At 58.3% G+C, this 12,753-nt stretch overlaps 1 protein-coding gene across 3 annotated transcripts in view; it reads left to right on the top strand.

Annotated features, from left to right (window-relative positions):
* The window catches only part of NOS1 (nitric oxide synthase 1), a 72,751-nt gene that overhangs the window by 17,640 nt on the left and 42,358 nt on the right, over positions 1 to 12,753 (top strand). Inside the window, exon 1 of one of the 3 annotated variants that reach the window (XM_027661589.1) lies at positions 281 to 368. The exons of 1 other annotated variant lie outside the window; for it this stretch is intronic. The gene's annotated coding sequence lies outside the window, so the exon portion shown is untranslated. Of the gene's footprint in view, positions 1 to 280; positions 369 to 2,874; positions 3,084 to 12,753 lie in introns of those variants that run through there. One more of the 3 variants, XM_027661587.1, reaches the window with a different exon arrangement.

Here is a 12,753-nt window from a genome sequence, read left to right on the forward strand (position 1 = left end):
GTGTGTGTGTGTGTGTGTGTGTGTGTGTGTGTGTGTGTGTGTGTGTGTGTGCGGTTCCACAGGCTCCTAAAGCTTTAGTATAAATATGTTTAGCCGTTTCTTTAGTCCCCGGGCAATAATCCCTCGAACGCATTTCGAGTTGCATGGAAATAGCAGCCGAATAACTCCGGAGCTGCCGGGGATATTGTGTGTGTGATCCGTGCCGGGGCCGCGGCTTCCTAAGGATCTTAGAGAGCCGAGCATCCTGAGCGGCACATTCCCGGCGGCGGGCTGGGAGCTCCGGCAGCGCAGCCGGCTCCCATTCCCGGCTCCAGCTCCCTGCCACGCACCCGCTGGAGCCCCCGGCAACGCTGGCTCCCCAGAGAGAGGTGGGTGAGGGAGAAGGGCAGCAGGAGAGGGGAAAAGAGCCAGGATTTGAGAGGGGGGTGGGGTGGGAAGGAAACTTGGGTGAGCATTAACTGCTGCGTTTATATTTGGCTTCTCTAACCGCTGGCAGCATATGGCCAGAGGCAAGAGGCGCTGAGCTGCTTTCAGAGGAGAGGGGGAACCGGGGAGCAGCTGTGTAAGGGGCAGGGAAGAAGCCGTTCCCTCTGCCGAGCAGTTTTGGGGGATAACTTGCTCGGTAGCGCTGCTTGCATTTGCTCCCAGCTGTGGGAAGGGGGGAAGCAACTTCCATGGACAGGGCTGGGCATGAAGGGGCTTCTCCGGGGCTCTTGCTGCCCGAGGAGGACGAGGCAGGATGACAGGAATATGTTCCCTGTGGGGACATCCTGTCCCCAAACAATTTTTGCGGGAGGAAGGGAGGTGCGAATCTTTGCTGTCACCCCAGGAGCTGTGTGGGAACGGGCTCGCTGGGGGCAGATGTGCTGGAGAGGGTCTCGCTCCACCTTCTCCGTTCGCAGACGGTTGTTTGTGCACCTCCAAGCCTTCCTCTCCGGGCTGACTCATGGCTTCCAGCTGGAGAAAAAGGCTACCTGGGGCTCCTCCCTGGCGCGGGGGGAGCACAGGACAAGCACAGGCCGGCGGGTCCCTTCCAGTTCTGACACTTTGCTCCCGGCTCGCCCGGATTTACGGGCGGCAGCAAAGCCGCAGATGATCCCAAAATGAGCGTGTTCCCACTCGGTTCTGTGCGGGTGAAGGAGGTGCTGCCGTGCCCTGGGAGGACGAGGCACAGGGATGAGCAGTTCCCAAGCTCCGGGCCGGTGCAGAGGGCGGCGGTCCTGCCGAGGGTGCTGCTGCAGGGTGGTGGGGGGCGGGTGGGTGAGCTGCACTTCCAAACCCATGTCCCGGAGTGGCACAGGGAGCCCTGCTCACCCTCATCCCAGCACTCAGGGCTTTGCTTCCCCAGCCTCCGGTGGATGTGCCTCCCTGGCAGGAGGGCAGGGGAGCAGCGAGGTGCTGCTGGCCAGAACACATGTCGTGTGTCAGGGTGGCTTTGGCAGGACAGAGTCCCCTCGAACACCACACGGGTGCCATCACACCCCTCGGCCCTGTGAGCTGGACCTGCAGCCACACTGCACCCACCCCCATCTGAGAGGGACCAACTTCCCTGATAATCACCAGCCCACACAGCCCTGCAGCTCTAAGGCCGTGCTCAGAGCTCTGAGCACTGAAGGGAGAAGGGTTTGGACTTTTCTCAGCTGCACTGACTGTTCTCAGCCTGCGACGGGGTCACAAAGCCCTTCCTCACCAGCGTGTGCCCACTCATCCCTCCACGGGGCAGGATTCCCTGACCAGTGGATCAGAGCAGATGTCGTCGGGTAGCTTGCTATTAGATTAGTCCTCCTGCATCTAAATAGTCATAATGATGTTTTCATTAGCCCCAGACGGTGCACACAGCTCTGGTGATTAGTGTGAGGAGCAGGGAGAACGGGGGAAGCAGCCCCAGCTCTTGCTGCTGCGTTTGCCTGTCCCCTGCCCTCCTCCACCTCTGCACAGCTCCCGGGGTTCCTGGAGGAGAAGGGCTGCTCGGTTTTCCCTTCTCTGTGGGAGGTTTCGTGATTGAATGGCCTGCTGTGCTGTGTGCTGTTTGCCTGCCTTCGCCCAGGCAGTGGGGCAGGCGGTGGGGCTGCCCGGGGTGGGTGCCACCGGAGCTGCCGGGCATCCACGGGCTGTGGATCTTCACCAGGCTTGAAGCCACCTCTCTGTGCCCCGGTGGGAGCTGCCTCCTGAGCTCGGGAAGAGGCTGAGAGCAGGTGAACCTCACACTTCTGCCCGAGAGCCCACTTGGTTTATATAATATTATATATCTATAATTGTGTGTTTGTTGTTGCCATGGGAATGAGCGCAGTTCCAAAGCCTGGAGACTGATGTCAAGCCTGGGTCTGCACTGGGCCTTGCTGGGGGCAGGTAAAGAGTCAGGAGGGGAAATGGGGTGAGGAGACCCTTTGTTCTCTCCCCTGTGTGCAGCCCAGGTTCAGCTCCAGCAGCGGAGGTGCAGGGCTGTCCCAGCACTGCCTGGATCCGGGCTGGGGGCACTGGGATATCCAGGAGGGGCTGGTGTTTTGAGCCCCGGGCACTGAGCGGGCAGAGGGGGTTGCCAGGGAAAGAGGGGGCTTTTCTGCAGCATAACCTGGCTGGGAGCAGGACTGGGGGGGCTGCAGCACGGCTGGGCAGGGAGTTGGGGACCACTGAGCACCCCGGGTCAGGCAGAGCCCCCCACTCCCCCGGGGCAGACTGAGCTGAGCCCGCGGGCAGTGGAGCGGAGCCTCCCGGCAACAAGTGGGGGCCGGGGGGTGTCTCTCAGCTCTTTAATTGGTAGGGGAGTTGGGGAGGGGGGTGGGCGACGCTCCCCGGCAAGGGGAGGGAGGGGGAAGAAAAGCCACGCTGGAAATGAGGTTATATAAAAGATGTATGATTTGGAGAGCGGAGTGTCTCCTAATGAGGGCTGCACCGGCTCGCTCCACACCCATAAAAACCCTGGTTGGACGTCAAAGCGGATTCGTTTCGGTGATGCTGGGATAAAGGGGCGCAGCGAGGACTGGCTCCCCCCCTGCCAGCCCAGCCGAGCCCAGCGCCGCGCCGGGAGGGATGCGGGGCCGGGCACGGGCGCGGGGCCGGGCACGGCTCCTCTCCGCCGCACGGTAGGTGCCCCCCCAGCCCCGCGCCGGGCGCCGCTTCTCCGGGAAACTTTGCGGCGGGGCAGCGGGTGCGGGACCGGCCGCGGAGCCCCGCGGGACCGTGCGCCCCGTCGGAAGCGCTGCCGCCGCCTCGGGGCACGGGGGCTGCGCCCAGCCCTTGGCCGGGGAAAAGGAGGGACGGCAGCGGGACCCTCGCCCCGCCGGGGCGGGCAGGAGGGCTCCGCGGGGCGGGGGACACGCGTGGGGTCTGCCCGGGGAAAGCCGCCTTGCCGGTCCGGAGAGCCGGGCCGTGGGTGGGCGCGCCGAGACGCGGCTCCCCCCGCACCCCCTCGGGCCGTGCTGTGCCCCCTCCCTCGCCCCTCCGCGCCCCGGGGTGTCCCCCGAGAACTTCGCCCACCTCCCCCGTGCCCGGCTCCCCCCGCGCTGCGGGAATCGGTGTCTCCCTCACCCGCAACTCCGCGCACCAAGTTTGGATGGGGCGAGGGGGCTCCTGGCGCGGGGGGGACACGCAGGGTATCCGGGGAAGGTTTTTTCCCGGGAAGGGCAGGCAGGGGCAGGGGCAGGGAGTGCGGGGGTGGGCAGCGGGAGCGGCGGGCAGCGAGCCCGGGACAGCCGGCACTTTACCCGGCGAGGGAGGGGAAGGGAAAGGAGCCGGAGCGGGCGAGTGCAGGATGCGATCGGTCCGGAGCGGGCAGGGGCCGCGACCGGCAGCTTTCCGGGGGCCGAGGGGGCTTAATATGGGAAGTTTTTAGGGAGGGCAAAGGGGCGGTTTTCCGGGCAGGGGTGGGGGGCAGTTTTCCTTAGGGATGCTGTTTCCCGGGAGAGGGCAGTTCCCGGGGGGCGGGGGCAGTGTTCCTGGTGGAGGGGCAGTGTCCCGGGGGGATCAGTGCCCGGGGCGGGTGGGAGCAGTGCTCGGGGGGGAGATGAGGGGTGAGCTGGTCCCCCCGCCCGCAGCGGGCTGTGCCAGAGCTGTCCCGGGTGCTGAACTCCGCGGGCACCGCCGCCTTCCCGCAGCGCCCCGACACTCCGGACACGGGCGGGGCGGGCTTGGCATTGCAGGAGATGCCACCAACCCCGTTCCTGGGGTGGCGGGGATGACCCACGCCACGTCCTACCCTTGCTGTTTCCCCTGTCCCTCGGGGTCGGGATGTCCCAGGTGTCCCCAGGGTGTCCCCACTCTCCCCGGCGCACTGAGGTGGGAGCAAGACCCCCACCCAGCCCGGGGTGGGTGGGGAAGAGACTCCCCGATGCGGCTCCAGCCCTGGAGCGAAGGGTCGGGCTGTCCCGCTGATGGCGGGCTCCTCTCCTTTAGGGAGAGCCGGGGCTCAGTGTGGATTTTGTCCCTTCCCTTTCCCCCCCTGCACACCAAGAACCTCGATAGTCCCTGTGGATGAGCCCGAAATGCGGGAGGGAGTTGTCGTCGCAGGGATCAAAGGAGATGAACCCCGCGTGCCCTCCCTGCTGCCTCGCTGTCGGCTGGGAGATAGTAGGAAGCTTTTGGGTTTTCCTGGCAAAGCAGAGCAAAAAGGCGCCTCTGCACACGCACATCTGGAGCATCTGGAGCTGGGGGGGGTGTGCGTTGCCCCGTGCAGGCTCCGTTCCCTGCCCCCCGAGCCCGCCGACTCCACAGCCCAGGTGCAGACATTTTCTTCCGACGCTTCCAAGTTGTGACTGTCAGGAGGAAATTCTGGCAGGCGACTTGGCAATTATCTGCCGAGCCCCCGAGGAGCTGATCCGCCTCTCACTGAGATGGAGGGGAAGTGTCTCCTTCCTTCCCGTGGGAGCAGGGGCTGCCTGGAGCGGGAGGTGTGGGATTGCAGGGAGCATTTGCGGTGGTCGGGGGCTCCGCTGCCTTCAGCGCCAGCTCCTCTTCCTCCTCCACATTCCTCAGTGCCAACGGCTCAGGCAGGAGGCACAATGGGATCTACAGGGGTGATCACACAGAAGCTGCAGGGAGGCTTTTGGGGCAGGGGGGCTGTGCAGGACAACACTCTCCGGAGGATTTCTCCCTGCACATCTTGCTCGGCTGTGCCTTTTCTGCTCAAGATCGCGGGTGGGGAAGCCTTATTTTAAGGAATTTGGGTTTGCATCAGTGATTTCTTCCTCCCTCTATTTTCTCCTAGCTCGTGTTACCCAGAATATTTCCTTAAAGACACCACAAACTCGCAGAGCCTCCAATTTTAAAACGTGCATATGTTTGCAAACAAACTGCCGGTACGGAGGAGTCTCTTCCCACGCGGACGTGGGGTTTGAGGGGATGTTTCTCTGCTCACATACCTGCTCTGGGAGAAGCATTTCACATCCTCGTGAGTGAAGGAGAATGACAAGTCCCTGTGCCCTTTGAATTCTGTTTATTCCCTCTGTCAGTGCGACGACCGTGAGCGAGAGGCCATCTTAGGCAGAGGGGTTTGGGCTGAATCCTCACGTGGAATTAACGTTGTGTGGCTGCTCGTGGGGAGGGGTTGGTCCTCCCTCACCCTCAGGGCCATTTTGGCCCTGTCAGATTTTTTCTCCCCCCCCCCCTCCTCGCTTTGCTTGTGTATTTTGTCTTTTCCATTTCACTGGTGTGTCTGTACAAAGGCTTAGGAAACCTGCCAGATTCCCTAAATCAGTGCCTGAAAACAACTATATATAGTAACTGATAAGTCACATGAGCTCAGCTCGCATAGATTAGCATTTACCTTTCCCGAGTAACGAGGATATTGTTTGATACTTGTTGATACCATCAGTTTTTCCCAAAGAAATACAACCCCCCCCAACAAGGGACCGGCTTTGAGGGGAGGCTCCGAAACGGGAGCCAAAAATGCCTTCGTTCTACTCACGCTGTTCCGATTGTATCTGTGCGTTAAATCAAACCCATGGATGCAATCTGATCTCTCCTCCCGAGCCAAAAATAAACACATTGTGTCCCGAAGAGGCCTGGGAGCCACTGTCTGGCTGAAGCTGGATGAAAGCGTGTTTGATTCTACCCACTCGTCGCAAACGAGCCGTGACGGGCTGTGTGTGATAAGGGACCCGGCGCAGCGCGGGTTCCCACCCGAGGTGGCAGCTGTGCTGATACGATGCCGAGGGAGCGCTCGGAATCTGGCTGCGGGCACCGGGAGCTCTGGGGAGCCCATGTGTTATCAGGGTGTTGGCTCTCTTATGTGGAGCGTGGCGACCCGCGAGGTACAAAAGCAGAGGTAATTGTGCCAAGGCGGCGACGCTTCTCTCTTTTTTTGCATGACAATTCAGAAGCGCTTAACGAGATCTAGCAATGCCCTTCTAGGGCAGGCTTGTCTTAATCCCATTTTCCGGAGTTTTCAGGCTTATGTTTTCAGACACGCTGGAAAACGTGAGGTTCTGCCTCGCTTTGGAAGTCAGGAAAGCTCAGGCTTTTTCGAGCAGGGATTATCCTTCGTCCCCAAAAAGCCATCAAAATGGAGTGTCGGTGGTGTGGGTGGGTCAAGGGCTGCAGAGCCGGCCCTGGGGTCACAGCCTGCCTCACCCCACCCCGCCAGGAGTGAGGAGCAAGGTCTTGGGAAGTCCAATTCCTCTCCTCTGGCACACGGAAAAGCTGTTTTCAGGGTCAGGGCTGGGGCTGCTTCAGCCAAAGGCAGCATCACCAGCATGGGGCTGTCCCATGGGGAAGGGGAAAAGCCCGGGAACTGATGGGCACCAGGGACATCAGGGACCATTTCCACTCCTCTCCCTCACACACTGCTGGCTTTCTTGCCACACTGCCCCATGCCCAGCCCCACGTTACTGGTGCAGTGAGATGATGTGGCTGCTGCTGCTGCTGCTTCCAAGGAACAGCCTCTCTCTCACCGACAGCACCTTTAGCAAAGACTAGGAGGCAGAAAATTCCACATCTCCCCACCTCAATCCTGCCTGAATTAGAGCCATGGCCCTCGTAGGACAAGGAATGGGTCCCAGGAGGCCCCCAGAGAACTTTGCCGCCGCTGTTGGTACTATGGCAACAAGTGCTAATGCAAAACCCTGAGAGAAGCAGGGACAGCAACTCAGGGGAACAAATTATCCTCAATTTCTGCCTCACACAGTCCCCGAGGATGGCGGTGCAAAGAGGGCGAGAGCTCTGCTTCGGCTCCACGTTCCAGAGCCAGCAGTGGGAAAGTGGGGGATGGCATCTGAAGAGAGATGGGGGGGATGCTCAGGGGAATCCCAGAGCCAGGATTCCTCAGGGATCTGGCTGGGGGGTCGTGCCTCCAGACCGAGGAACCCAGGCTTGTGGCGGGAGGAGCCCGATCTTTTCCAGAGGGTTTTAAATAGGGCCATGAGTCACTCTTTGGAGAGCCGGTGGCAATAAGAGCTATTGCTGTTCAGAGTCCTAAACGCCTTGTTAGTGTAGGAAAATTAAATGCCGTGCTAGAAGGAATTTTGGGGTGTCAGCAGCAAAGGAGGGCACGAGAACATGGGTTGCTGAAATGAAGCAGGAGTTTATTCCTGGACTGACTGAGCCAAGAGCTCTGTCGCTGACTTTATTGATGCCGGCTGGCGGCTCTGGAGCTATTACAGCTCCAGCCAACCTGCTGCGATCCTTACATTCTCCTTTTCCTTTTTTTTCTTCCTAAATGGAGCCCCGATTCCCCTCTCGTGCTGCGATTGGATTGCGAGACCATCCATCAAGTGGCATTTTCTCATTTATTTCCTACCTACCTATTTTGTCTTTTTAGGACAAAGTGGCTGCGCGTTAACACGGGGCCAATTTGTCAAACCGGAGTCACCGGGGGTGTAATTCCAATCCCCTCGGCAAACGGATGGTGGGGAAATTTATGTTTTACAGATGGACCGAGCCCTAATAAGAACATCAGTTGTAGGTGGGGGGGGGGAGCAGCAGAACTGATGGTTTTATCTGAGCCGCGCACCGCGGGCGCCGAGAAAATATCGCACGGGAAGAGTCAAAGAGAAATGGCAGGCGTGGTGCTGAAATATGCTCAGCCTTGAACTCCAAATTACAAGAAAACCCTGTTTCTGTCAGCTTAAAAAGAAGAAAAAAAAAAAAAGAAGGAAGGGAATTTTGTCAACACAGTTGTCTTGGCAACATTAAAATGTATTGCTGCGGTTGGCTCGGAGAGGGGCGGTTCGTGTCAGAGGGGGTGAAGGGGAGAGGGATGAGGGGCTTCATTAAATGGAAATAAAGTTTTAGTAGGGTTCTGCTCCCTCTAATACTCCGTGATTAGGAGTGTGGAAGATGCTGGTCTGACTGGGATGGGGTAGGATGGAGTATTTCAGCTGGGAGGGATCCACAATGATCAGTTCAACCGCCTGGAAGATGTGCCAGTGGCTGCTTGTGCTGGCAGGACCAGGCTTTCCTTGGCTGTTTAATTCCCTGGGGAGGGGATGAACACCAAACTGAGTGCCAGGAGTTGGATAAATGTGCAGGTCACAGGGCTTTGGGGCAGCTGCATCCCAACAATATGGTTGTGAGCAATTAGATGTTGGTTTGCTTTCCAGAAAACAACCCCCTGAGTAGAGGCAAATGAACCCTCCTGGGGGCTGGGCATGGATTTATTGATATCAGAAAGCAAATATCTATTTTATTAACTGCTCTTTTGCCAGGAATAGGCATGTTTTGAGTGCAGACAGCCCTGCTGACGTGGAGCAGGTGAGTGGATCTCCAGGGCTGAGTCCTTGGCACTTCATCCCTTTGGCACCATCCTTCCCGAGCCCGCCGGTGTCCGGGGCTGCGGGGAGGGGTCCAGCAGCTCTGCACCATGGCTGGGCACTGGCATAAGGGTGTTGTACAGATGGCAAAGCACCACATTTCATCCACTTTTGTGTGTAAAACGGGTTTATTGGGGGAAAAGAAGGCATCGTGGCCCCGGTGAAACAGTGACCTCCCAGCCAGGCGCGCTGGGGATGGGAAGGGAGAAGCAGAGCGGGCGTTTGGCTGTGGAGGGAAAAGGTCCCGCTCCTTCCTGGGCGGATTTTGGCAAGGTTGGTGGGAGGTGGATAATTAGAGATGGCTGAAGGAACATTGTCTATATGTTCCCAGGATTAAAAGGCCGTGTACACAGACACGCCGTGCCGTCGGCCGGAGCCGAGCGGGAATCGAGCGCGGAACTGCTGGCACGGGCGAGCTGCCTGCCAGTGAATCACTTTAATGCTCCATTTTCAGAGGCACAAACACGCAGGTTTACAGTAACTGTGCATATGTTGCATCCCAGTGCTCCTCATCGCATCCACTGACGCTCCGTGGGTCGTAAAAATTAAACGGGCATAAATCCATCAGCACCGGGGCTCTTCCCCGAGCGCCATAAATCCCACAAAAACTAATTAAGTAGGACAATGGTGCCCATTTAAAGCTGGCATGCAGAACCACGAGCTATTATCGTGGCGAAGACAAGGCTCAAAATCCATTTGGGAGGCCAAGGGCAGCCCAAGTGCCCACGCCAGAGGGCTGGAGTTGGGCACGTCCCAGCTCTCCCCAGCCCGCGGCTGCTGCCTGGCAGAGTTAAGAGATTGTGTTAAGCTCCTAAAGACTGAGTTCTCCTCCGCTCTGCTTCTGAAATCAAATCATCCAATTAACATATGTGCTGGAGTTCGGTGCTCGAAATGTTATCTGGCAACTTGAGAAGCTTTTTGTTATTGCCTTTTTTTTTTTTTCATTTTTGGGGTGGGAGTTGTTCGTGGAGCGAATGCTTTCGTCGCTGTCGAAGGGGAGTCTGTTTGCTGTTCTTCCTTAGGCTCATTAAAGCCTCCAAAGGAGGGATGTTACTGGGGATTGGTGTCGCGATCCGAGTTAACACTTGTCTGGGGTGCTACAAGTTTGCACATCTGCAGGGTCTGTTGTGGTTTGAGTTGGGTTTTTGTGTCGGAAAGGGAAGGGAGACTGAGGCAGGGAGTGGGCTGCCACCGTCTGTGAGTGTTTATTCCAGCAGGGAGCTGAGCCCAGCTTTACCCACAGCATTGGCAACTCCTGGCTCCCTTTCGGGGGTGAAAGAAGAGTTTCCACCCCAGTGAAACCCCCTTCTCACTGGTTTTGAGGAGTTTGACATGACACACCACCGGTAGCTTTAAATGTACAACCTGGCAAATGTCCTGCAGCTCTTGGGTTCATAAATCACACTCCCAAGGGTGCTGGGAGGGAGAGCTGAGCTCTCAGAGCCAAGCCCAGCTGCCGTCTCCCCGTCACTTCATGGGGAGAAATGTGTCCTCTCTGGGATCAGACCTGCTGGGGCACCCCAGGAGCTGGGCAGGGGGGAGCCCTGGTCCTCACTGGGTGTTTGGGGGAGCCTTTTGAGCATTCCCAGGTGTCTTCTGCTGCCCTGACCTGCTCCTTCTCCCTCCCATCTCCACTCTGAGTTTGTGCAAGACTTCAGAGCTGAGGAACCATCAGACTCCACGATCTTAAGGTTATTATCCAACCTAAATGACGCCATAATTCTATGAAAATGCTTGTCCAGCTCTTCCCAAAGGAGCAGAAGGCTCAGGGGCTTAGAGACAGGTTGCCCTCACTCTCCTGGCCTGCCCCTCTGCTTTCTGCCTCTTTTCTGACCTCCCTGACTCTGAGGAGCTGAGGAGAAAAAGGAAAGAAAGGGTTTGAGAAAGGGGGAAAAATCATGAGCAGGCACATAATGTCATTCCCTGTTTTCCAGCCAGTCCCCAGTGGGATCTCACAATCACAGGTGGGAGAGTGAAAGGTCTGGGAGCAAGACACCCTCTGTCTGTAGGGGACACACTCACCCTCATCTGGGAGAAGGCCCTGGCTGGGTGTTGGGGTATCACCCAGAATCTCCTTTTCTCTCCTTGTCCCCTTTGCAAGGAATGCCGAGGTGTCTGTGGGGAATGCCGAGGGGATGGGGAATGCTGTGCACCCAGAAATGATGTTGTCCCCCAGGATCTTGCAGGCTGGAGCTGAATACACACAACAAATGATGAGCCTTTCAGTGGAAATAACTGGAAATCAGCCTGGTGGGAGAAGAGTGAGGGAATAAACCCTTTGGGGTTTCTCGGCCCTGCCCAGTGAGCTCGGCGTGGCTGTCCTGCCCTGCAGGCACCGCGGGAAGGTCGAGCTGGGCTGAAGGGTCTCCTCCAGCTGTTGAACATCTGCCTGTGTGAGCTGCTGGGGATGCCCAGCAGTGACAGGGACTCGTGCCAGGCAGTCCCCGAGATGGCCTTGGCCCCGCTGAGATGGGCAGGACACGAACACCGACTCCAGTGGCAGCGAGGAGCCCGTGAGTGCTGCTGCCCATGACTAATCCCCAGCAAATAACAGGGCTGTCCCCTTGAAGGGAGCTGGCAGTGCCACACTCCCGTGGCACTTGTGCTGCCTTCAGAGCCACACTCGTCCTACAGCGTCAGCCAGGACGTTAGAAATGAGTCCTGTGTGACTCAGTGCCGTGCCCGGGCGTCAGGGTGACGGTCACTGTGCTTGTAGGGACACCAGTGGAGGGGCTGGAGATGCAGGGACCAGGAAAAGACAGACCCTGGCAGGGAGAAGGAAGCTGGCCCTGTGGTTCAGCACTGGCACCAAAATGCCTGAGGAAAAGAGGGAAGAGTTGGCTGGGGTCCTGCCGGGGAAAGAGGGCTCTGGATGGACGGGCTGGGAAGGAGGGAAAGGGACAGAACCTTCCCGGTAGAAGCAGATCTTTGCTTCCCTCCATCCTCCCCAAAACTGGGATCTTCCCTCCCCAGGTGGCCTGAGGATCTGGAGCAGACACCCTGCTCTGCTGCCCCGAGCCCTGGGAGGTGGCACAGCCCATCATGGCCCGTGTTGGTCCAGCTCTAGTGGCTTCTGGCCGGAGTCACTTGCAGGAAGTCACCCAGCAATTAGTGCTTATGTCCCCGGGGCTAATTAGCCCTTGAGGATGTGAATGCCCACTGGCCTGCTTCGTGGCATTTGACCCTTTGCACGTTGCTGCTGCTCTGCAGGGCTGAGTCACAGCAGGGGAAGGGCCACAGTGGTTAAACCCACTGGCTTGGGTTGTACATATTTAATTGTTTTATTCTTAACTCATTTGTAAAAGTGCAGTCTGGGGTCAGCAGCCTTCATCACATGAGGATTAAAATACCTGAGTTAATGCCAGGACTGGTGTCACTGGCTGCTCCTCACATCCCTGTTTTTCCCATCTGGGTGCCGAGGGAGCACCTGGCAGAGGGGACTTGGTGCTCCCTGTCTGAAGGTGCAAACACTGCCCTGAGTATGGGGAGACAGGAGAGTGTTTTCCTCGTCATGCCAGTGCCTCCAGCCTGCAGATCAAGTGCCCTCTGTTCTCTCCCCAAAATCCAGATTTAAAAGTGAAAAGAAGGTGCCTGCATTTCAGTTTGCTGCAAAATGTCAGGGCACAGTCCTGGAGAGGAACGTTCTCCAGAGCATCTGAGGAAAGGGAGGGGAAGGCACAGAGGGTCTGGGAGCAGAAGTTTCTGAACGCAAGCCTGGGCATGTAAGAACAAGGGTCCCATCAGGAGTCAATGAGACGTGGCTCCCCGAGCCAGCTGAGGGCTGTAGACAGTCATGCCCAGCTGCGTGAGGCTCCCCTGAGAGCCGGGAAAACTCACTGCGTGTTCTCCTGGAGCTGGTTCGCCATCAGCCGAAGCAGTTTGTGTGGGAACAGTTCAGAGCCGGATGGCAGGGCTGGGCACGGGGGAGTGCGAGCGTTGCCTCCTCATCCCCGTGCCAGGCTTGAAATATGCGGAGAGGAGGAGCTGAGGCGATGATCCCTGTAGCCAG

Source organism: Corapipo altera, unplaced genomic scaffold (genome assembly GCF_003945725.1).
Source record: "Corapipo altera isolate COAL_440 unplaced genomic scaffold, ASM394572v1 150, whole genome shotgun sequence".
NCBI lineage: Eukaryota > Metazoa > Chordata > Aves > Passeriformes > Pipridae > Corapipo > Corapipo altera.